The following is a 24768-nucleotide window of genomic DNA, read 5'->3' as shown; positions in this document are numbered from 1 at the left end:
TCTATTGTTTCCTCTTTCAATACATGATCACTCTCAACTTTGCTCAAGCGCTCTTTCAATACATTCATGTCAACAAGAGAGCGTTTACATTCTTGAACTTCAGTCTCAAGATGCATCAAGCGTGTTGTTTGCATTTCAAGAACCTTCTTGAGGTGCTCATTCTCCACAACGAGAACTCTTAAAGTACCATTCTCCATTGCAAGTGCGCGCAACTCTTGACCTTGTTTGTTGACGGTTTCTTGTAACGAGATCAAGTAAGCCATGATCATTACTTCCGTTGTTTTAGATGATGTGGTTGGATTAGCATCCAAATTCCTTGGAGATTTTGCATCATTCTCCATGGCGAGTGTGGCTTTTTCACCCTTGCGAGTTTTGTCTGACATTGCCTTCAAGTCGGCAACAAAAACGCAAAGTTTTGACAGTTTTTTCAGTTCTGAGATGCTGTTACAGCAAAGCCTTCCATTACACAAAAAAATTCTGTCTTTACATCAATGCGTAGAGGGCTTCGTGCTCTTTGATTGAGGCTATAGATCACCTAAATCGGAGTTCGGATGAGCAAGTTATTGTCAAAAGAGTGAACTGCTGTCTACTAGGTCAAAAAACGGCTGAGAGAGAGAGAGAGAGAGAGAGAGAGAGAGAGAGAGAGAGAGAGAGAGAGAGAGAGAGAGAGAGAGAGAGAGAGAGAGACTCTTCTATTTGTATACAGTGGAATGGCTAGAACAAAGGCCACTGCAAGGAAGGTGGGCAAGGGACCAAGGTTAGCAGCTAAGGCAAGTAGCAGATCTGCAACCCCAAAGAAGAGACCTCAAAAACCAAGTAAAATTTTGAAAGGTCCAAGGATGAAGAAGTTACACAGCTGCATGGGACTTTTCAGAGAAATCAGGAAGGCACAGAAATGTGTTGATTTGTGCATACCAAAGCTGCCCTTCCAGAGGATGGTGAGGTCCATTTGTGAAGAAGCTACCTGGGGCACTAAAAGGTGGAAAGTGGTTGCACTAATGGCTCTACAGGAAGCAGCAGAGGACTTCCTGCTTGAGTACTTCAGTGACATGACCATTGTAGCAGCCCATGCCCACAGGGTGACTGTAATGGACAAAGACAGCGAGACACTAAAAAGGGTAAGGTGGAGGTATGACAAACTTCTGGTACCCAATGACTGCAGGGATAAGAAAATGAGGGAAATTTTTCTATACCCCCCTGAACTATTGCCACAAGTCACAGTTGTAGATGTTACACATGATGTTAATACAAGGGCAAGGGCACAGACGTTTGCTCACCAAATAGAAGACATAAGGGAAGCAGAACTTAAGGAGAAAACGAACGTAGCAATGGAGTCCCAGAGGCAAAGAGAATGCAATGTGACCCGATCCATAGATGCAAGAAACAAAGATACTCTACTTTCAATGAAGGATGGTTTGCTCGCAGAGATACTATTTATAGATGGAGCCAGAAAGCTGGCTCTAGATACAGTGGACATTAATATATTGCTGGATCCACATGCTCAGATATCAGATACAATTATCTACGTCTGTCTGAAGTAAGTTTTAATATTTTGCTAACTTTGAAAACTCAAATGATAGGTGTACTAAATCAGGTACATTCCCTGCAGTTTGATCAAAAGTCAACTTCCACCGCACACCCACACGGAGGTGTTTCTTTTTGATCCACAAATGTATGTGATTATTAGATAGAAGAACAGTCCATCTGGCACATTCGAGAGTTGGTTTCTCCACTGTGATATGCTGGAAGTAACTGTCATCATCTTTCCTTATGAGAACAACCATCACTGGAGTCTCATATGCCTTGATGTTGAGCAGCCAGCAGTGTGGGTGTTCAATTCAATAAAAGGAACCCATCCTGAAATTAGGTTGTAAGTGTTATGTATCAGAAAGTGTTTCTTATTTATATCCATGTAAATTTGAAAGCCTCAAGCTAACATCCTGATACTCCTTTATGCAGTTGTGAACTATACAAGGCCCCAATCAAAGATGTGCCTGTACCAAATCAAACCGATGCAACTTCTTGTGGCTGGAGATGTCTTTTCCATGCAGAATATGTCCTGCAAATCTACTTTGCATTACAAGCTTTCATGACTAAGGTAACCATTTGGCAATGCATTCAATCAGTTTTGGTTTTCTTTATACAAGAATTCCACCATGTGGTCTTTCAATTTTGTAGAGTGTTGTGCAAAACTACACATATGATCATTTGCAAAGATATCGGGAAAGTCAAATACAACACTTGCTCACTATGTCGAACCCCAGAGAAGCTAAAGATAGCTACTTGGACGACCGCAAAATTGATATGACAATACGTGACAAGCCACCACCACAAGCCCCTGCATCAGATACAATGGAACCACAACGGGACGAGGGGGTCATACCAGCCAAAGATGAAAGGGCCGAGGATGAAGAAAGGCCAAATGAGGCTATGCAAGGTGCTAGTGTACAAGCAGAGGGGCTTATGGAGAAGACAATGAAAGAGGCAAGTAGGCCAGTGGAGGAGCCAAAAAAGCCCATGAAGGAAACCCTGGATGAGGCAAGGATGGATGAGGAAAGCAGTCCTATGGATGAGGCAATCTGGCCAATGGAGGATCCCCAAAAGGATATGGATGATGCAAGCCGGCCAACGGAGGGAGATGAAAAGACCTTGGAGGAAACCCTGGATGAGGCAGAAAGATCCATGGGGGAGACCCTTGATGAAGATGAGAACGATGACTACGACGATGAAGCTAAAGCAGAGGATAGCAACAATGAGAACAACACTATAGAGACCCAATATGGACCCTTGCTACCTGTAGATACGGTTGTTCTGGTAATGTCTATTCAAGCATGGCAAAATATGTTCAGCTTCTAACTACTTATATGTACTTGTCAACTTTTACAGAGGTTGATTATCTTGGACATCAATGGATTGTTGCTGATGCGCGTGCCTCTGGGTATAGCAGACACCAACGAGGATTTTCAAACATTTCGGATGGGTACTTGTCGAGTTGTGGTTCGTCCAAGAACAAAAGAATTTATTCAATTTCTTCTTCCGCGCTTCAGAGTTGCCGTATGGTCTTCAATGCAAAGGCAAAACTTGTCGCCACTAGTTACAATAGTTTGCAGTGTATGTGGTGCTGATACGACAGATTTCGCCTTTTTGTATGATCAGAGAAAATGCGTTACCATTGAGGGCCACTACCACCATAAAAAACCATACTTACCTCTTTTGTACAAACCTTTCAGCCAAATCGATGTACCCTTTGATGCAAATAATACACTACTGATTGATGATACTCCTGAAAAGGGAGACCTAAATCCACCAGGAACAAATATCTCACCACCCTCTTTTGAGGGGCATACCTTTGATTTTTACCTTGAAGACATTTTGATTCCATACTTACAAAAATTGTATCTCAGTCTATTGTTCACGGACGAGTTTGTACTTTCTAATGAATTAAGATGACTCTTCTATCATGTCTTTGTCTTGACTAACATTGAGAGAGAGAGAGAGAGAGAGAGAGAGAGAGAGAGAGAGAGAGAGAGAGAGAGAGAGAGAGAGAGAGAGAGAGATGTGGCAATGGCTAAAGAAATGTATTTCAAGAACACTTATATTCAGAAACCACAATTGACAAATGAGCTCAAAAAAACTTCATGTATTGAAAGTCATTCGTATACACTTGGGTTCACAAGAATCTCTATTACATTGACACTATTTCAACCCGACCATCCAACTCTTTGCACAAAATATCTTTCTCCCTACGCCGCATCAGCTTACGGCCAGCTAGGAAAAAGGAAAAATTTGAAAGGTCCCTATCCATTGACTCTTCAATTATGTTGTGCCGCAACTGCAGAAGACTGCATAGCTCCCTTATTGTAACCACCAACATTAGGCCATGCTCTTTATCAAACACTTCCACATCCATAGCAAGATTATCTTCCAAACCTACAGAAACCTAGTCCATAGAATTGTACTTACCTCTGAGCATTTGTGATCGCATATACCAAAAGGAGACTAACAGTGATTGGCTTGCAATCATGTACTTTACAACTAGAGTGTCAAGCTCGACCTCGCACCGTATGCCAATATCTTCCTTTACATACCATCCTCTGTCAAGAAGTTTGTCACAGGATGACTGCTGAAATGACTTGCACATGAACATAGTTTTCATAACACGTATATTGTAGTTATGAAACAACTCTATGAACAATGCAGCAGGACAAAAGTTTGCAATTCTAACCAATTTGGTGGGAATAGAGCTACATAGAGACCTCTGTATATCCTTGTAGAGCTTACTTCACATTGCCTCCACCATTGTTTCCTCAAGAACTGGCCAGTCCACAGTGTTCCAATCGGTTGGTAGAGGCACTTTCACCAACATGCCATTCTTATTCCCTGGGCAGAGTTGGTAGAAGTGGTCGTAGAAAAATATTCCTTCATCAACTAGGCTTTTGCTGGTTCTCCCTGAATACTGTAGAGAACCAATGTGGGCATGAACGACAAGGAAGAGGCCTATTATGCACTCCACAGGCTCCCATTGCTCATAAGAAGAGGGATAAACATCTGCAAAATATATAACAAGAGTTAAACTAAGAGTATCAATAAGTGAAAATGACAAATCTAATGTAGTTGAGATGTGAAGAATGGAGCCATTGCTCATAAGAAGAGGAATAAACGTTGCAAAATATATAACAAAAGTTAAAATGAGAGTATCAATAAGTGAAATGAAAAATCAAATGCAGTTGAGATGTGAAGAATACTTACAATTCCAACGTGGTTGATGTATATCTGACAAATTTCCACCGTTTGCTATCACGTCTGGATGGGTAAATACATGCTGAACAAGAACTTCCTTTACAGATCTTTTGTCGATTTCAACTTTGAAATCCAACACTTTGGCCTTCCATGCTGAGCGGTAAACATTGATAGCACTAGACCTCTTGGCTCTTCTTGGTTGCATGAGGACCCATGAACCTTTGTTTATCCTTTGTCCAACCCATTGGTTCTCTGCACTTATTGAAGTTGATATTGTAATTGATGATATGCTACTACCACTACAAGAGGTTGTGTGCTCTTGTGACGCTGTTAGCGACGGAAATACAATGGTTTTTATAACCCCCGGCGTCGCTAGAACCGTCGCTACGAGAGCGTCGCTATATGCGTCGCTATAGGCGTCGCTATATGCGTCGCTATGAGCGTCGCTATATAGCGACGCTCATAGCAACGCTCATAGCGACGCTCATAGCGACGATTATAGAGACGTTTACACAGAAGACTATAGCGACGCTACAGAGCCATAAATAGCAACGCTTATAGCGACGCCCGAGAGAATTTTTTTTTGGTGGCAGGGCATTGAATGCCCTGCCACCCACCAACCATATTGTACTTGATTCACTTTTTAAAAAAAGTGCAAGGGTAGATAATAGACCCAAAATAGTCACCCACAAGACGCATTGTTTGCAAAATTGACAATTATACACATCATAGGCAAAATGAATTGATTGGCAAATGTAATAATGACAATTGTACAACATCATAGGCATAAAGAATTGATTGGCAAAAGGAACTGCGGTGACAAATGTAATAATATACATGGTTCAAAAAGACGTATAAAATCCGTCTCATGATACATAAGATATGAGAAACCCTAAACTAATGCTATCTAGCTACGGCTAAACTGACGTCGTCTAGTCAGACGTCTCATCGCGTCCAAGCGGCGTATCTGTCGGATTTTGCAAAAAAAGACAATAAGACAGCTTTCAGTAAGTATAAACATATAACGACATTTATAAAACAATACAAAAAATAAAAAAGAGTAAACCCTAATACTAACCATGCCGCCGCGAGAACTGAGAATGTCCATCAGGGCGTTTAAGCCCTTCCTGCCTGCGTACTCGCGCTCATACGGTGTGGGATCACGTCTTGTCATCGACCACTGTCAAAACATACAAAGATTTTATTATGTTAGAATTAAAAAACTCATAAACCCTAAACTATCGAACATAAAGAGCAATGCGAAAACACTTACAAAATCGGCCTCAAATGATGCCCATCCACCGCTCCCCAAGTGGTGCGAGCTCCCTGCCTCTACTCGCGCTCTGGCTGCATCCTTTTGTTGCTTCCACTTGTCGGGATTCTCGCGCGCTGCTTTCTTCGCATTCTTCCAATCTTCTTTGGCCAGCCAATCTGGCCTGTTCCACCCATTCTTGATTGCTTTTTGCACTTCGGAACGCTTGTGTTTACAGTCTTTGCGCATTCGAATCTTCATCAGGTCTTCATTGAAGCGCTGATCCCGTGTTGGAACGAGAAACTCATCATGAAGTATGCTGATGACTCTGTTTTTTAAATCACTTGGTACTTCACTCCATTTGTTTAGTATGTAGTGTCTAAACAGCTGAGAGCAAAGACCACACATGCGTGAGATCACCTTCTTGCCGTCATCATCCATGATGATGCCGCCGCTGATGTCGACGGAGTAAGGCAAGCCCTCTGGCCGGTGACGTGTGAACCTGGGTGTCCCTGCAGGGGTCTCTAGCGGCGTGTCGATGGGGGTACGGACGTCAGGTGTCCCCACCGGCGTCTGGGCCCCGAAGCGAGGAGTGTCGAGTGGGGGGGCTCCTGGCGGAGTAGGTAGAGGTGTGTAGCTTCTAGGAACAGTCAGCCGTGCAAAACCTGGCGTAGATGGCGATGCTGTGGCTGGTGTGGGGGCGGGCAAAGAAGGGGAGGGTAAAGAGCCTCGTCGAGCACGAGGCGGTGTGGAGGCATCGGTGGCGGAATCCCCACAACAACTGCCACCGCCACCACTAGAGCGCCGGTGTCTAGACGAGTGTGAAGCTCGTCTCGTCGACGCCAAAGCTTCGGAGCGCGCCGAATGCTCCGAAAGAGAGGGAGATGCGGATGGAGTAGGAACGCGCGATGATGCGCCAGAGCGATGACGCTCCACGTACCACTGTCTCTGCTGCGGTGACAAAGAAGAAAGAAACTCCTCATCATCCATACCTGCATGAAACACACGAATATTTAAACTTAATATTGAATGAATAGAGTAGACAATGACGCAAAGACCATTAAATACAATGACGTAATGACGCATATAAATACAATGACGCAATGAATTGAGTGATAGAAGAGGCAAGTCGAAAACTCAGAATTTTCAATCAAAAGATGTGAGCGCGAGTAGAAAAGAGCGTTATACACCATGGAAGGTACTTAGAGAGCCAGAGCTTTTACAACACGGAGCAAAATTGTTCAAATACAATATTTGTGGCTTTAAGAGATCTCTCTCTCATCCTCGCATAACTCAGCATAACTTCCTATATCTATATAGAGCTCTCCGTTTAAACACATATCCTCTGTTTCATTTTGTAGCTCCTCTGCATGCACCCCATATAGAGTAGTAGCATCTTGATGCTCGTCTGGCACCACCGCAGCGGCTTCTGATTGAGCATCTTCTCTGATCTCCTCCATTGATGTCGTTGTGATTGGCACATGGTAGCCTTCATACGTCCTTGCACTACGAGGGGCTACCTCTATGACGTACCACCAGTTTGATGTAGACTTTGTAGGATGAAATATTACCTGCCAGAGCCACATAACTTACATGAGAGCTTTCAAGCACATAACTTGTAAAAGGGGGATGTTAACTATTTACATACTTACTTGTTCACAATGCTCGGGTAGTACGAAAGTGTCTCTTAGGTCAGTCCATTTCTTAGTAGAATCCACCTCAAGAAAACCAGACTCTCCTCTACGCACAGTAGCGTTGCGACCCTCCATGATTATCTTGAACCATTGCACGTCGAACAAGTCGACAAAAAATCCTCTGTAATCGATCCTCAAAATCTCTTGCAGTGTGCCGAAGTAAGTGAGTTCCGCCACCACAGGATCTGCATCAGAGGAACGTCGTCGACTAGACTGTTCAAATTTTGCCATGATTCCACAATCTTGAGTAAAACGCTTTTTGTCGATTCGTTCCACCCTAAAATGTCGACCTTTACACCATGCTGTTGTGTATGACTTATACTACAACGAACAAAGATTATGAGTGGCCGTTCAAACGTTTATAAATAAAGTCAATCGCTAGTCGTACATTGCAAACTTACCTTGGTCGCGCAACCCCGAGAGTACTCCCACTCTTCTTCAGTCACTTCGTCACCGCATTGTTGTGCACTTTTCAATTGGTTGTGCAACCATCTTAAGCTCATGAAGGTTGGTAGGCTCTCCAGAACCGCTGGATAGAGCATCGGTGGTCGTCTTCCCCGTCTCCACTCGATTCGTGCCCTTTGTCGCTCTTGCTTTGCATCCTCATATTGTGAAATCCACTTTTGCATCACTGGATTGTGAAGCATGCAAAATCGGTTGATTTTAGCCTCTAGATCTTCCGTCATCTTCTTCTCAACACCGAGATTGCACATGACAATCCCAGATATGCGCTCATCATCTATGGTTCGCCATAGCGTGTCCCGGGATTTATCAAATCCGTCTAGCCACTCTCCAATGTACACTAGGGACTCTGATACCAACCAACCTTCTGCCATGCTACCCTCCGGACGTGCCTTTTGACGCACATATCCCTTAAGCGTTTTCATGAAACGCTCTAAGAAGAACATCCATCTGGAATGAACTGTGCCAGGTATTTCCACCTCATCAACTATGTGAACAAGAAGATGCACCTGAATGGTTAGCATTGTAGTAGGAAAATGTTTCTCAAACATGCACACAAGCTCCGCAGCATTTAGTTTGGCGAATGGTATGGAGTCTACGTTGATCTCCTTTTGTGAGATCCATTGCACTAGCTTTGCAAGTTTGTAGATTGTGTTACGGATGTCGAGAGACAAACATCCCTCAATGGCAACCAGAAAAATAAACTGTAAAGTATGTGCAGCAATGATATTAAAGTCCACATTTTATGCAATGATATTAAATTCCACTATGAACGTACCTGACACATTTTATGCCAATCGTGTGACTTCAAACCGGTAAGCTTTCCTTCTTTAGTAAAACACGTTCGGAGCGACTGCATTACGCCAGTGGGGGTCCGCAAAGATCGAATGGTCTCTTTTACTTTGCGTTCTTGGGCTCTTGTGAAAATCCATGGTGCTTTAGGGAGTTTTATCGATCCATCAGACGCTGTTTGCGGCCAATATTGCTCCATACGATCCACATTTCTAAGGTCAACTCTGGCTCCCAAAGTATCTTTCTTGCCGGTCAGATGGTCCCATAGTAGATTACCCACATTCTTGAATATGTGCATTGGATCGAGCAAGTGATTGATCATGAGTCGGGGCCAGTATGGTAACTCGTACCATAGAGATAGTCTCTTCATCCCTGGAGGCAATCCGTCATCGCACATCTCCTTCTGCTCTAACCATGCTTGTGCAGACATCCTTGGTGGCTCTCTTCCCAAAAAGCCGCCGCGTAACACATGATTCTCTGAAAGATACGCTTGATGACCTTCGTAGATTTGCTTCTTCAGTGAGGGTGCCCTACGTGCATTCAGTCTAGGTCCACATGTGACACATGCTCTGTATCCGCTTGTTTGAAGCCCTGCATGTATACACATGATAATAGATCAACTATAGGAAAAAACAAGATTTACAGTGTCTGAGTGAGGAGTGTCAATAGATCACCTGAGCATTCTGTTAGCCCGGGATAGTCATGCATGGTCCACATTAGAATGCCTCTGATCAAAGCATTACGTCGTCCTGTGTGTCGGCTCATATCCACCACCTCTATGCCAATCCACAATTGTTGTAGCTCTTCCAATAGTGGACGAAGATACACATCCATATTCCCCACTTTATATCGCCCTGGCACAATCAAGCTTAGCCATAGGTGCCCCTTCTTCGTAGTCAACCACGGGGGAATGTTGTAGTTGACGATGACAACGGGCCATACACTGTAAGATGTTGATCTTTGACCAAATGGATTTACGCCATCCATAGCCAGGCCTAAGCGCAAATTTCGAGCTTCCCTGGCAAAATCCGACCATGTTCCATCTATATGTTTCCACGCTACGCAATCTGCAGGAATTCGTAGCACACCATCCGAAGATTTATTCTCCTCATGCCATGATGCTAGGGCGGCCATGGACTTACATTCGAAGAAATGCTTGATGCGAGGAAGCAGAGGGAAATGTCGCAAAACCTTTTGTGGAATTTTTGTCCCGTGGAGATCTACTCGATATATTTCGGAATCACATTTCGGACACTTCTCCATGTCTATGTATTCCCCTATGAAAAGAATCCAGTCATTAGGACAAGCGTGGATAGAATTGTAATCCATCCCCAAGTTTCGCAAAATCTTTCTTGCTTCATCTCGGGAATCTGGCATCACATTGTCAGCTGGTAGTATGTGCTCTTTCAGCAATCTACACAACATAAAAATATGATACAGTCGTGTAAAAATCTATCAGATCATTATACATTTAGAGTTTTATTAAAGTAAACTAATTGTAATAGATCACCTGAAAAGCGCTGTGACGCTAGTGTCACTCCATCCAAACTTTGCCTGCATGTTGAGAAGAACCAGGAGTGCTTTCAATCTAGACATACGTGCTCCATTATACAATGGCGTATCGGTTTCACTTTTCATATCATCATAGATAAGCCTTTCTGAATCCATGATCGTCTCGATCATTTCATCAATCTCGGGCTCAAACATTGCCTCGTTGGGAATGTGCTCTGCATGATCATCCCCCGAGCTGTCAGAGGCTACATCTTGTGGCCTCACATATGCTGCTTGACCAAAGCGCCTGCGAACACGTCTATTGGGTTGCAAGATTGCTGCTTGTTGGCCAGCGTCAGAGTCCGACGAGTTATAATTGGCAACAACTCGATCTATAATAGATGGATCGAACTCGCCAAATTCACGAACGTGCTGCAAAGAAACACGTCTTGTCCGTCGCACAGCATGCTTGCATTGATTACAAGGACATAAGACCCTCGTTGAGAGATAGGTGTTTCGGTTGGACGGTCCCACATCCTCGTCGCTACTCATAATGAGGATAAAAAACTTATAACCTGGACAACAAATTTAATATTCTATTGGTATTCTTCGTCTTATCTCTCTCTCTCTCTCTCTCTCTCTCTCTCTCTCTCTCTCTCTCTCTCTCTCTCTCTCTCTCTCTCTCTCTCTCTCTCTTTACCTCACATTCTCTAGTCATATCCAATCCCCGCACACCTCGGTCTAGAGGTGCACGGAGATCAGAACCACCGGGTTATAATCTCGTCTTTATTGGTCAATACCTATATTTGTGGGTACAAGAAATCTACACACCCACGTCTACATGATACTGCATGTAGTGGACAAAACCCCTTTGCCTCTTCTGTAGCTGTAGCACTTCACAGCATCTTAACATCTTTTCACAGTAGATCTTTTCACTGTTCGTCTAACTCTAAACCCTAAACCGTAAGTAATTCTTGCGTGGACTCGATCTAACGTAAATAAGCGTAAATCTAAATAAACGTAAATCTAACTAAAAATAAACCTAAATCTAATTTAACGTAAGTCTACATCTAACCTAATCTTTAACGTCTTTTGGGATAGTTTCCTACGACGTTAAAACTCTCTTCTTCTTGTGTGTGTGTGTGTGTGTGGGTAAACCTAAATAAAACTAAGTCTAATCTAATATAACATAAATCTAAATCTAACGTAAATTATGTTATATTAAAAACAAAGAACTAAACTAACAGGGATTATAAGAACCTTAAAACTGATTTAACACATAATTTTTCACATAACTCGGCAAGAGTTGGCATTCTCATCACTAAAGATGTGAGAGTTAACTTCCGACGGTGACGCTGCCTCATCTCCATCCACATCTGACGACAGCAATTGGCCCTTTAGACCGTTCGTGCTCTTGTTACTAACTTTGAAGTTGCTGTTGAATGACTAGAGGTTGTCTAGATGGTCATTGTGTCGGGGATGTAGTGACTCTTTCCGCCCTGAAGATCCACCTTCTTCCCTATCTGCTGAAGACATTTCACCAGTACTTTTGGATCGACGGAGCCCACCATGAGTGAAGGCAGCAATACCCTATATTCCATTGAGGGCTTTCTTCACCCGCTTCATGCAGGCATCGCAGTCTATGGAGACCTAAATCTAATCTAATATAACGTAAATCTAAATCTAGCGTAAATAAATGTAAATCTAGTTAAAAATAAACCTAAATCTAATTTAATGTAAGTCTACATATAACCTAATCTTAACGTCTTTTAAGATAGTTTTCTACGACGTTATAACTCTCTTCTTCTTGTGTGTGTGCGCGTGTGTGGATGTGTGTGCCAATAAAAAGAGATAAATGGTATAACCTTTCTATCACCCATGCCAAGTATGATAGCTTGATTATGCCATTTCCCTCTTGAATAATAGGTCTTGAGTTCAACTCCTCGTCGGCTAGATCTTTAGTTCTTTTAATTTTAATTAGTTTCCTACGACGTTAAATTAGTTTCTCTCTCTTTCTCTCTCGATGTGTGTGCATTTTTTTGGATCGTATGCATGTTTTCTCTCTCTTTTCCTCTCTCAATGTGTGCGTTTTTTGTTTATGCATGTTCTCTCTCTCTTTTCCTCTCTCAATGCGTGCGTTTTTTGTTTATGCATGCTCTCTCTCTCTTTTTCTCTCTCAATGTGTGTGTGCATTCTTTGTTTATGTATGTGTGTGTGCGTTTTTGTTTTTGTTTGTACTCTCTCTCTCTCTCTCTCTCTCTCTCTCTCTCTCTCTCTCTCTCTCAAAAACACTATGTGTGTGTATGTGTGTGTGAGAGAGAGAGAGAGAGGGAGAGAGAAAGAGGGGAAGGGAACATGAGAATGAGGAGAGGGAAGGAGCATACCTGGCTCTCCTTCCTCTCCTCGTGTGTGTGTGTGTGTGTGTGTGTGGAGAAGAAAAAGAGAGAGAGAGAGAGAGGGAGAGAGAAAGAGGGGAAGGGAACATGAGAATGAGGAGAGGGAAGGAGCATACCTGGCTCTCCTTCCTCTCCTCGTGTGTGTGTGTGTGTGTGTGGAGAAGAAAGAGAGAGAGAGAGAGAGAGAGAGAGAGTGAGGGAGAGCGTTACCTGCTTCTTGCTTGAGGGCGTCGAAAAACTCAGATCTGAGATCTGAGTTTTTGGGCATGCTCGGTTATTTTTTTAGCCCAGCCGGCGTCGCTATGAGCGTCGCAAATTTCTTTGTAAATTTGCGACGCTCATAGCGACGCCGGGATTTTTTTTTTGAGCGTCGCTAATATGAATAGCCTCTTGTAGTGTACTTGGCCTTCTAGGCAAAGTGCAGGTGTTGCTAGTTGGTGTGAGAGACCATAAACACCTGGAGCTTCTTGGGTGGGAAGACGTGGAAGCCATAGCTCTGAGAGAAAAGCTTTAGTGGAGGGAGATTCACTTTGAGAGCATCCTAATGGAGCGAAAGTGTTTTACAATTCCAATATCTTGTGCGGGCTTAATGGCCACACTCCATAACGTTAAAATGGCCATAAGAGAATATCAGCAGTGGGACCACACATGCATCTAACAGCTCGGTAAAAGCAAAGAAGTTACGATGCCACAATCCTAGATTCGTGAAAGTTTTTAAAATATTTTCCTATTTCTTGAGTATTTCCACGTATTTTTCTACGTAACGTAGCCCTCAAGCTCATTGGACGCGCTCTATTTTCTCTCTCTTTCATATGGCCCTCCAAATGACCTCCGAAATTTCCTAATGCGTACACCCATAATCCCACTAAACCAAGGACAAAAAGAGCTAGATTCCAGTCACAAGCATGGACAAAAGCTCAAGAACCCCACATTAGAATTAAGGATAGTGTTGAATACCACGAATAAATTTTTCAAGGAATTTCACATAACTATACCTGAGAGTTGTAAAGAAATAGATGGTCTTGACGAATTGTGGAAACAAGTCAGAGAGGCCAATGAAGCAAGTGAGATAAGTAGACAAGTAAACCAAACGGGTAATGGAAGAGGAGTGTCTCTTCCACCAATAGAGGAATTTGACATTGGATCTCAAATAAATCCATAAGTGGAATCATATTGGGGAGACAAAGGATCTTTACAGTCTATGGACAGTAAGACCAAGTAGATGCCAAGGCAGTCCTAGAGAAACCTATGATTGGTGGTATATCAAGGGAGCACCAAGGTAGTAGAGACAGTACCAAAAAAACTAGAAGGCAAGAATTAAAAACTACAAAAGAGACTATCGAAAGGTGCCAACACTAAACGATTGGCACTATGCCAAGGAGGTAGCAAAGCGGTCCCATCCTACAATGATAAGGTCCAAGGCTCTACCACAACAATGCAAAGGACCAAAACTACCTACAAAAACTACCAAAAAGAGTACCAAAGAGTTCAAGGGTACTTATGCACCAAAGAGATCAAGAACATACCAAGGCATCTTCTAGTCAAAGCTAGATTTGGTACTATAACAAGGAGGCACCAAGGCAGTACCATCCTAGATGTCTAAGTATCCAAGCACTTCACAGACAAAGTAAACATGCCAAAGCTAGCTAGAAGCAATACGAAAAACAATGGGAGGAAATACCTATAAATACAAAAGAGACCATGGAAAAGTACCCAAGATAGCCCTACAATTACTAAAAGTACCAAACAGTACTGTATGCACCAAAGACCAAGGAGATGCCAAAGAAGTCCTAGAGAAATTTTTGATTGGTGGTATATCAAGGGATCACCAATGCATCTAAGAGAGTACCAAACATATTGGAAGGTAGTAATTAAAACTACCAAATAAATTATGGAAAGGTAACTAGAACAAATGATTGGCACTATGCCAAGGAGTTACCAAAGCGGTCCCATCCTACAATGATAAGGTCCAAGGATCTACCAAAACAATGCAAAGGACCAAAACTACCTATAAAAACTACCAAAAAGAGTACCAAAGAGTCCAAGGGTAAGAGATCAAGAACATACCAAGGCATCTTCTAGTCAAAGCTAAATTTGGTACTATAACAAGGAAGCACCAAGGCAAGACCATCCTAGATGTCTAAGTACCCAGGCACTTTTAAGACAAATTAGACATACCAACGCAATTTATAAGCAATACCACATACAGTGGGAGGTAGTGCCTATAAATACCAAAGAGACCATCAAAAAGTACCCAAGACATCCCTACAATCATTAAAAGTACCAAACATAATTGTATGCACCAAAGACCAGGGATATGGAAATGCAATTTTGATTGGTGGTATATCAAGGAAGCCTCAAGGCAGTACCAAGACAAAGAAATCTACCAGAGTTAGGTAGAAGTCATACCAAAACTAGCTAGGGTAGTGTTTATAAATACCAAAGAGACCATGGAAAGGTACCAAAGTCAATCCTACAATATTCAATAGTTCCAAAGAGTAGTGTATGCACCAAAGACCAAGGATGTTGATGTACAAGGGAAACCTTTGACTATATGCACAATCCAAAATTGCAAGATATATTAACAAACTGCATTACACAACTACCACTGAAGTATCAAAAGTACCTAAATGCCCTAATGTAAAACATAGGAGTCACTAGTCAGATAGACAAACTAGGACCAAGGGAGAATTTACCATACTTGCTCTTGCTCAACCTCCATTTAGAGATTTTTTAATGTCCTGAGTGACCCCTAGGCATTGTAGCATCCATTGGTTTGTTGCAAGATTAGCTTCCACCTCCTTCACCTCTTCATCATTAATTGGAATTTGGTTTTGGAGCTCTTGTAGTCGTGTTGTATACAGTTCAATGTCCGCCTTTATCTACTTGGCCACAACATTGGGCCCCTCACACCTAAGAAGTGACTCCTTTTTTAGATGGATCGAGGTCCTCATCTCAAAGAGCCTATCCATAGTGTGCTTTCTCTTGGCCAGAATCCTCTCCACCAATAACTCCAAATCAGTAACAATCACAAACTAGCAAATTATGTCAATAAGTTGCAGTCAACCCGGTCTTCGTGCACAAGTTGTTACCAGACTATGTAATGTGAGGATTTTTCCTATTGTGATGGGTAGCCTCAGAGGCACCATTTTCCTTTATCCAACCCTCAATCTTCCACTCTAACCCCCCTCCTCTTGCTCTGCACGTCTGAATAACATTCTCACCAGACCTAGCCCAGGCCATGGTGTGGCCTGTAGGGTCTTTCATTCCATAGCATGGCACCTCTCAAAAGCGTACCTTCGAGAACTTTGTTGTAATCTCTTCACAAGATGGTGGTGCTTGATACACCTTGTAGAAGAGTAGCCTGCAGTCGTCTCTCTATGAAGAGAGGGTGCACGTGATTAAGATAAATCTTGGCACCTTTGTTGTGCTTAAACTTGAACACTGTTAACCAGTGATCCTCTAGAGAATAACTTCATTTAGATTCTTTGGAAGCACCCCTAGTAGGATTAGCCCATACTCTTCGTGTAGCTCCTCTGTTGTATGATAGAATTTTGTGAGCATGGGGTAATGTTCCATTCTATCTTTCCGTACAAAGATCAAGTCACTTCACATATTCCAGTAGTTAGAATGCTTTTTTTTACAACATACATATATTATCAAATCTTGTAATATGAAAATTGGCATGTGTAGTGCAAATCTCAAACGCGCATCTTATACTAGGACACATGCAAAACCTTGTTTTGAAAATTAGTTACCCTAAACCCTAAAAAACTATATCTTTTGTTTATGTATCGACATACAGGGTGCAATGACTGAATAAAACAAAATTAGCATGAAGAGAATTCTTTATATATCTCCAATCTAGTCCATTACTCGTGTGTTGATTTAGTAAGTATTATAAAAATAGCTATCGTTCTAAATATCATATATGTGATGATTCTATGAGAGCATTCCCATTGATATGAGCATGACTATGACCCCCAAGAACTAAGCTAATTATACCAACAAGCATACCATTGATGTGACATCATCATCAATACAATCTCTATATCAATGCTTGATAATATTTTAAGTTGTCTGCCTACACTTGTACAGAGGTCGATATTTTCACAATGACTTGTAGTGTTTCTTCATTGTTGTATGTATGCATGCTTTATGTCCATGAATGCATGTGTTTTGTGTACATTTGTTATATGTGGGTATATGCATATATGAAGGTGCATGTAAGCATTTGTTTAAGGGCAAGGATATGACAGCCAGCATGCTTAATTTAGTTGCATGTTTGCATGTTATTTTTCTAGATTTTTTTGGGTGCATTATCAAATATGATTCCGTCAAATTGATTGTGAGAAAAAATTATAGCTTGTCTCTTTAATTATAAAGTAGTAAAATTGTACGTGTACATGATACTTGCACCATAACTTACCCAAGTAATGCCATGGTATCCTATTTAGTCTCTAAAGAAGCCTAGCTAAGTCTCATTCAATGCACTTGGATCCAAATCAATCTTCTTGGCTACACTTGCATAAAATTGGATCCCATTGGGTTGACTTGAATGTATTTAGAACCCTATTGATTTTGTTTATATTCCCATCAAAGTCAATTGGTTTATATTGACTTTGATGGGTACACTTGAGTGAAATTGGATCCCATTGGGTTGACTTGAATGCATTTAGAACCCTATTAATTTTGTTTATATTCCCATCAAAGTCAATTGGTTTCAATTACATAAAATGTCACCTTGTGACATCTGCATTGCATGAAAGTATTCAATTGAGCTTGATTTCACCTTTGCTACTTACTTTGGGTTCTATAAATGTAATTGAGATAGTTATACTTGACTATACTTCAGTTGAGCTCAACTATCCTCCATGCTACTTATGTGTACTCAAAGCTAAGGCATTTTTCACTCAATGGTATCCCACTTGGCCAAATTACATATGATTTCTATAGTTAAGTAGTATGTGCAATCCAAATTTTCTCAAATTACTTGTATGACCTTCTTTTTTTTCTTTGGCTATACTCACAATTATGATCGAGTAGAAAAGTTATATTAACTTAGCAGAAGAATGTACAAAATATCTCAACCGAAACTCATGCCAGCAGTACTACAAAGTTACTTGCGATAGATATGGAGTGGGGTAGCACCCCCGAGCTATCTTGTACCACTACCACTCTTAGCGTCATCTTGAATGGATTGAAATAACTTGTAACACTTGAACCCACTCACATGAGCTCCTCCTTTTCCCAATGATTACCCCAACTTCCCTACTTTATTGAACAATCTCCTTGAAGTCAATAGTCGATAGGTTGTTCTCAAAGATGCATAATCTCCTAGATCTCAAGACTTCTTTTGTCTTTTGTATCCATTTGCAGACCTTGCCTACCAAATTGCTTATAGTGAGGTAATCTTTGACCATGTGCGGGAGATCTTCACTAGCTCCTATGCATCCTGTACTTAATGTATGCTCTTCTTTTGCATGGCGTAAGAAAAAGAAGAGAGTGGGTATTTCTATCAGAAAACAAAAATCTTTATTATCAAAGCTAGCAAACAAAGTGTAAAACTCAAAAGAGGACCATTTGGTGCCTTTTTTTAAAAAAATGTTTTTCACTAGTCTTGTATCTAGGCCATAAATGTGGCACATACCAAATTTTGGTAGTTTGACCATAACCTCTATATATGATATGAAGAAAGGAAAATTACCAAAGTACCCCTAAAATTTGGTTAAATTCCCAAATATCCATCAAATTTCATACATTCTAAAAGTACTCCTCATATTTTGCCAAAAATTCCCAAGATGACCTTAAGATTTTTGAGAATTCGCAAAATACCCCTTATTCTTGCAAACATCTCCAAACATTTTCCTTTTTGCACCTCTTTATTTGAATATTAGTTCTCCTTCAACCAAAATTGAAGGGACTGGGATTTTGGATGGCATTGAGGCCTCTCAAGTAAAATGGCTTATTATTAGCCTCTATTCATTATAAAAATTCTCAAAACATTTACCACACTATTTTACCACGTTTTGTAGAGAGAGAGTCCAAAATGGGCTAGCCAAAGAAGAGAGAGGGGGGGTGGGAGGACATTTTTTGCATTTCAAATATTACCAGGCATATTACCGCTCTTATTACCACGTATATTACCGCATTTATTTTTGCTAAAATTATTGCGCTTATTACTAAATGATAAGTGCTTAAACATTCAAATTTTGGTATTTCCCTCTGTTTTGCTTGTAAACAAAAATTAAAGATAATTATGTAAAGTTTCAAGTAGTGAAAGAAATGAGATTAAAACATGAAACAATGGCTATGGGCTTGCGCTACTTCATAGAAGCTGTTTCGACCTAACATGCAGAGACGAACTTTGCTCTCACTGCCTAGGCGATCCATTTTGGTGCTATCCGCCGCCACTAATTTGGTGCAGGTCACCAAGCCGACTCAGCCCAACAGAGAGGCGCTTCCCACGTCCTTTAGCTCATCAACAAGTAGACTCATCCCGTCTTAGAGGTGTTTCCCGCCTATGCTACCTTGAAGTGCTCGACAAGATTGAGGTTCTTACATGCTTTACGAGAGTGAGAGAGAGAACAAGAGATATCATGCGACCATGTTGGGATCCGAGGATCCGAGGATCGAGAGAGAGAGAGAGAGAGAGAGAGAGAGAGAGAGAGAGAGAGAGAGAGAGAGAGAGAGAGAGAGAGCATGCATCCATGCAAAGACTCACACCCTTCTCCTTCCCCCCTTCATAGCTTCCCCTCCTCTGAGCTATGATACCAATGTGAGATAGAGGGACTGGAGCATGCTCATCACCACCCAGCCATGCGCTATATAGGCCCTTAGCTTGCTAAACATAGGGACCCCCTTGACTACATGTCTGTCCTGGCCCTTGACCCTTCTCGGTCCTACCCTTGGCATGACAAATAAGCATAATAACAACAACGATAATAGGTCTGATAATAGTCACGAATATATTACCATAGTTATTAGTGTGCTTATTACTGTAAATCCATTACCATGACAGTTCTCGCTTTTATATCTGCAAACACAAAAAATTCTCTCTCCATTTTCCTTTGTTAAACCACGACAATATCGACAGTTCTTGAGTTTTTCTCTTATAGTGTATTCTTGAGCTTATTGGTGATATATATATATCCCTGAAATTTTTTTCAAATATTTTAAGGTCTCTTTAGAATTATTGGCAATTTTTTTTACAAAAGTTTCTTTGTCTCTACAAGACTAGTCTTAATCCCTTTAAGAATCTTAGGGGGCTCGCATTGATCGAAATCATGTCCATGTTGTAAATATTAACCAAAAAAAAAAAATGACATGATTCTCTCTCTCTCTCTCTCTCTCTCTCTCTCTCTCTCTCTCTCTCACACACACACACACACACACACACACACACACACACACATCAAATACAATAAAGTCAAGTGAGAATGATTTGTCTTTTTTACTCAGCGTAACTATCATTGGGTATCAATTGACTAAAAATATTATACAAAGATTAGAGAAGGATACATGATCAAGTCCATGCTTTAGATAGAATCTTCCTCCAACAACATTTTGATGGTGGTAGAATTAAATTTTTTTGACTTACACTTCACTATTTCCATTAATGTAGCCACAAGTATAAAGCATATTTAATTCTAAAAATTTGGAAACATGTTAGTTATTTAAGATTTTCGTTTTGGTAAATGCTAACATGAAATCTAAGGGGGACAAGTGGTTGAATCTTAGTTTACAAAACAAACTTTTGCCCCCCAAAGGAGTGCAGTTGGAGAGGCGGTTTCACTGGTAAATTCATAGGAAAATGTTGCAAAGCCGGCCCTACTCTCATGTGGAATGAAGTGACCAGATACTCAAAAAAGATAGCTCTCCACTTGTCTCCTTGGGGTCTCTTTTTACAAGGTTTGGTTCTTGATAATTGTTGGACCGAGATTGCAAGACACCTCAACAACAAAGGATTCAACACCCTGGCCTCCTTATGGAATCATCATGAAGAAGGATGGAAGCCTTTAGAAAGATTAAAAGAGGTCAATAACCTTTCCCTATAGGAAGAGGTCCTTATCGGTAGGCTCTTGGATGCACTCTCGTACATTTTCCTCCCACTATCATGGTCGATGAAGATTTGTTGATAGAAATTTGATAATTAGAGTTGTTGTCCTAAAATCCATATGGGTTTTCACGAATGAACAACTATTCCAAAAAAAGAACGGAGTACTACATGCAGACCTAGTGCTTGAAACTTGCAGATGGCTTCTTTCAAGGAAGAGAAAGCAGCTTGCAAATCAAGAAGAAAAAGATATGACCTTGATGACTATCTAGGGTGGCTATAGAAATTTTTGTAACATGGATTAAGCGTAAGTTTAGGCTCAATGGTCTCAAATCCCTTGAGGGGTTTTGCGGCCATTGAACGGACCTCTTTGTAGACATTGGATGACCCGTGTGCAAGGGCTATGCTAGGGTTTGTTGTACTTTTTTGACTCATTGCAATGCAGGCTCAAATCAGTATTTTAGGAAAAAGAAACGATTTTGGTTTTGGGTTGTTGGAATGTAATAATGACAATTGTGACAACATACTATCCAGCTATCAATGTGTCTTCAAGAGTCCATCTCCATTGGCCTCATTATTATTTATTGCTTGAAAGTTTCCATCTACTACCTCTGGTGTTTGGTCATTTTCTTTTTTGAGCACTTTCTCATGATATACATTTCAAACCAATTTTTTCACTTTGCTACATGTATATGAAGGTTTATGCATTTGTACACTTTAGCTTTGTTATGTAAAGTGCATGAAGAACCAATCAATCTTATAATTTTCATGAATTAGTTGATGGCAAGGGGTAGTTGGAGCAATGCTCTTTTAATGGATAGCGTCTATAAAGTCTTGATGTGGGTAACCTTTTATCACTTCAAACATAGAAAGAAAGTTGTATCTCCAAAGGGATAGGGACATGCCTACAATGTTTTCATTGTAAGCCTTCCGAGCTATAAGTTATGGAGTAGCATGCAACATGTCAAACCTATGAATTAAGATAAATTGTACTTGAAAAGGATAAACAAGAATGAATTCAAGCATCTTTCGAAGAATTGAGCCGCTCTTAGTATACATTCATAAGCTAGAAATTACACCTTGGATAATAAGAAAACTTAAGGCAATAGGGGACCCAAAGCATGGTAGGGTACCCTGCCCTGTTCCCACCTACTAGATCGGACTATACTATAGCATACTACTCACATATATTCAGAAGAAAGGCCTTACATTTTTCATGCTTGACATACAAATCCTCCTATACGTCTTGTTATGTGTTGTATCAAGACTTCCATTGTCTCTTCTATTGAGGGTTAGATACAAATGAGTAGGTAAAAATAACCAAAACACAAGTATTAGGTCAATCCAATTAGAGACACAAATAAGTCACTCAGTTTTTTTGCAGACATAGGTCTTTGCATTGATTGGTTGCACTGTATCACACAGTAAAAAGGAATTTTGGTAAGTTGATCACTCATGTGCTGACAAGCACTGTATCATATTAATTGGTTGCATTGTATTGCATAGTAAAAAGAAATTTTGGTAAGTTGAGAATTGATGTACTCTGAGGCATTAATGAATGTGGTTGGTTATGCATTGCTTAATTAAGCAATGCTCTCTCTCAGATTACATTGAAGGTGATGTAAAATAAAAACTTCTATATACAAAGGTACCTTAACCTAATTCCAATGGGATTCACTAATAGTATTAGGGAGACATCTCTTATGGCCATCAAAAATTCCTTTTTGACCCTTATTTATAAATGGGAACCTCCTTTGTAAAATTTATCTTTTTTGCCTTATTAACCCCCCTATTGTACACTCATGTGATACCATACACTAATCATTAGTTAATACCCTTGGACCTAAGTCTATCCTCATAGATTTTTCCTTTTTCCTCTTGCACTTCACCTATCAAGCATTTATGCTTTCTATAGAAGGTACATCATCAAACCACCATATGGATGTCTCAATGTGTTTACGGTGATAAAATTTATTTCTAATAAGGTGGGATATCTGAGATTGAATACTAGCATGCATGCTTTCATGGATTTATGTACTTATGACAATATATGCCAGGATTTTGAGGCTTTTTATAGAAAAATATAATTTTTTTGGAAGAGCATTTGACTTTCTTATATTTGAAGTTGTGAGCTCGATCGCCGCTATCCAATTTCTCTAGGGCTACCTATTTCCAATAAGGTGGGACATTTGGGACTGAATACTAGCATGCATGCTTTCATGGATTTATGTTATAACATGTGCCAAGTTTTTGAGGCTTTTAGTTTTTTTCTTTTTGGCTTTTTTATTTTTGAAGTTGTGAGATCGATCGTGAGCCGATTTCTATAGGGCTACCTAGCCTCGCTTAATTATTTGGGGATGCCTCTAAGCTATGTAGCATGCTCCTCGTGGAAGGATTTTTCTCATGGTAACCATTCTCCTACTTAAGGTAACGGTTGACTTAATTGAAATAGGGAATTGCCAGTTGATTAGTTAAAGCTATCTATCCCACTTTTTCTTTTTCTTTTTTTTTCTTTTTTTCTTTTTTTGGGAAGGGGGGGGGGGGGCGATTATGTAGCCCCTTCCTCTTATGAAGGATACCATTAGCACTAGGTGCCCACCATGGAGCAAGTTTTTTTTGCTCAAGCTTCCTCGATGAGATGATCTTTGATCCCCCCACAATGAAAGCAAGTTCCTATGTGTCTACCACACTATTTCAACATTAGTTTGCTATTCCCAACCACAGAAGAGTTAAATTATTACTCGGAAGGTTCACTCAAAAATATGTACATTAGCACGAGACTTCAATAGATGGGGTTAATTTCTCTTATGAACTTACAAAAAATATACATACATAAGGGTGTTTTAAATTGAAAAGGTGAAAATGTTAGTATATAAGGGGTCTTTTTATTGAAAAAAGTGGTACAATATAAGGGATCTCTACATACATTAAACAATGTAAAATAGGGGGTTTTGTAAATATCTCATTGACTGTTTGTCCCAAAAGTGAGACTAATTGAGAAATAACCTTGGAGATTTCCAAGTTCCATGTATGTTCATAGTTGCAGCAAGTTCTTGTTCCTAAAAATTTATCATTAAAATATAAGAAAGAGACAAAATTGCATGAATGGGTTAGTTATTACATTAAGCAATGAAATTACTAAATATACTTTGGCCGCCCCTTTATAATTTGAACCCTCTTCGTTAGCTTTACCAAGTGCCCGTATTATTTAGCATTAGTGCAAGGTTTTCTCAATCTAGTGTTAGAATTTCTTTTGTATTTAATAAAATCAGATAAGTTTAATAGTCCTTACTTCATTAGAGCCATATCTTTTGTTTCTTAATGGTATTTCAAATATTTCAAAAATTTAAAAAAACTCTTATAATTTTGAGATATCTAGTACCACAATTCATGATGTTGTGGCCACTTTTTATCTTGAGAATAAGAATCCAATCATTTACCAAAATGGAGAAGAAGATGAGAAAGAGGATCCAAATAAGACACGTCTCTAAGGCAGTCCAAGTTCGAACTTGGTGTTAAAGATTTTCATCAGAACTTGAGATGGCAAAGGTGGAGATAGATCATTTTGTCTTAATATGATCCATTGAGGTTGTATGCCATTGCTAACTATTTCTCCCTTTCTTACCCCCTTTGATGTATCCCTTGTCCCAAGGTCATTCCTCTGTTGGCCAGGATGGACCCTGTCCTTCCTCGGGAGTAATTGTATCTTCTTTCCTTTTCATTTAATCTAGCTTACTTATTTCTATAAAAAAAAAAAAGAATTACAAAGATTTTTCATTCCCATTAGAAAATGTTCATGACAATTAGATATGCAATATCGGACCTACTACCTTGTTCATGATTAGAACTATGTCTCTCAATTTTTGGCCTACATAAGGCATTAGT

The sequence above is a fragment of the Adiantum capillus-veneris genome, chromosome 4 (assembly GCF_014529385.1).
Source record: "Adiantum capillus-veneris isolate H3 chromosome 4, ASM1452938v2, whole genome shotgun sequence".
NCBI classification, from domain to species: Eukaryota; Viridiplantae; Streptophyta; class Polypodiopsida; order Polypodiales; family Pteridaceae; genus Adiantum; species Adiantum capillus-veneris.
Note: the sequence above shows the minus strand (reverse complement) of the source record.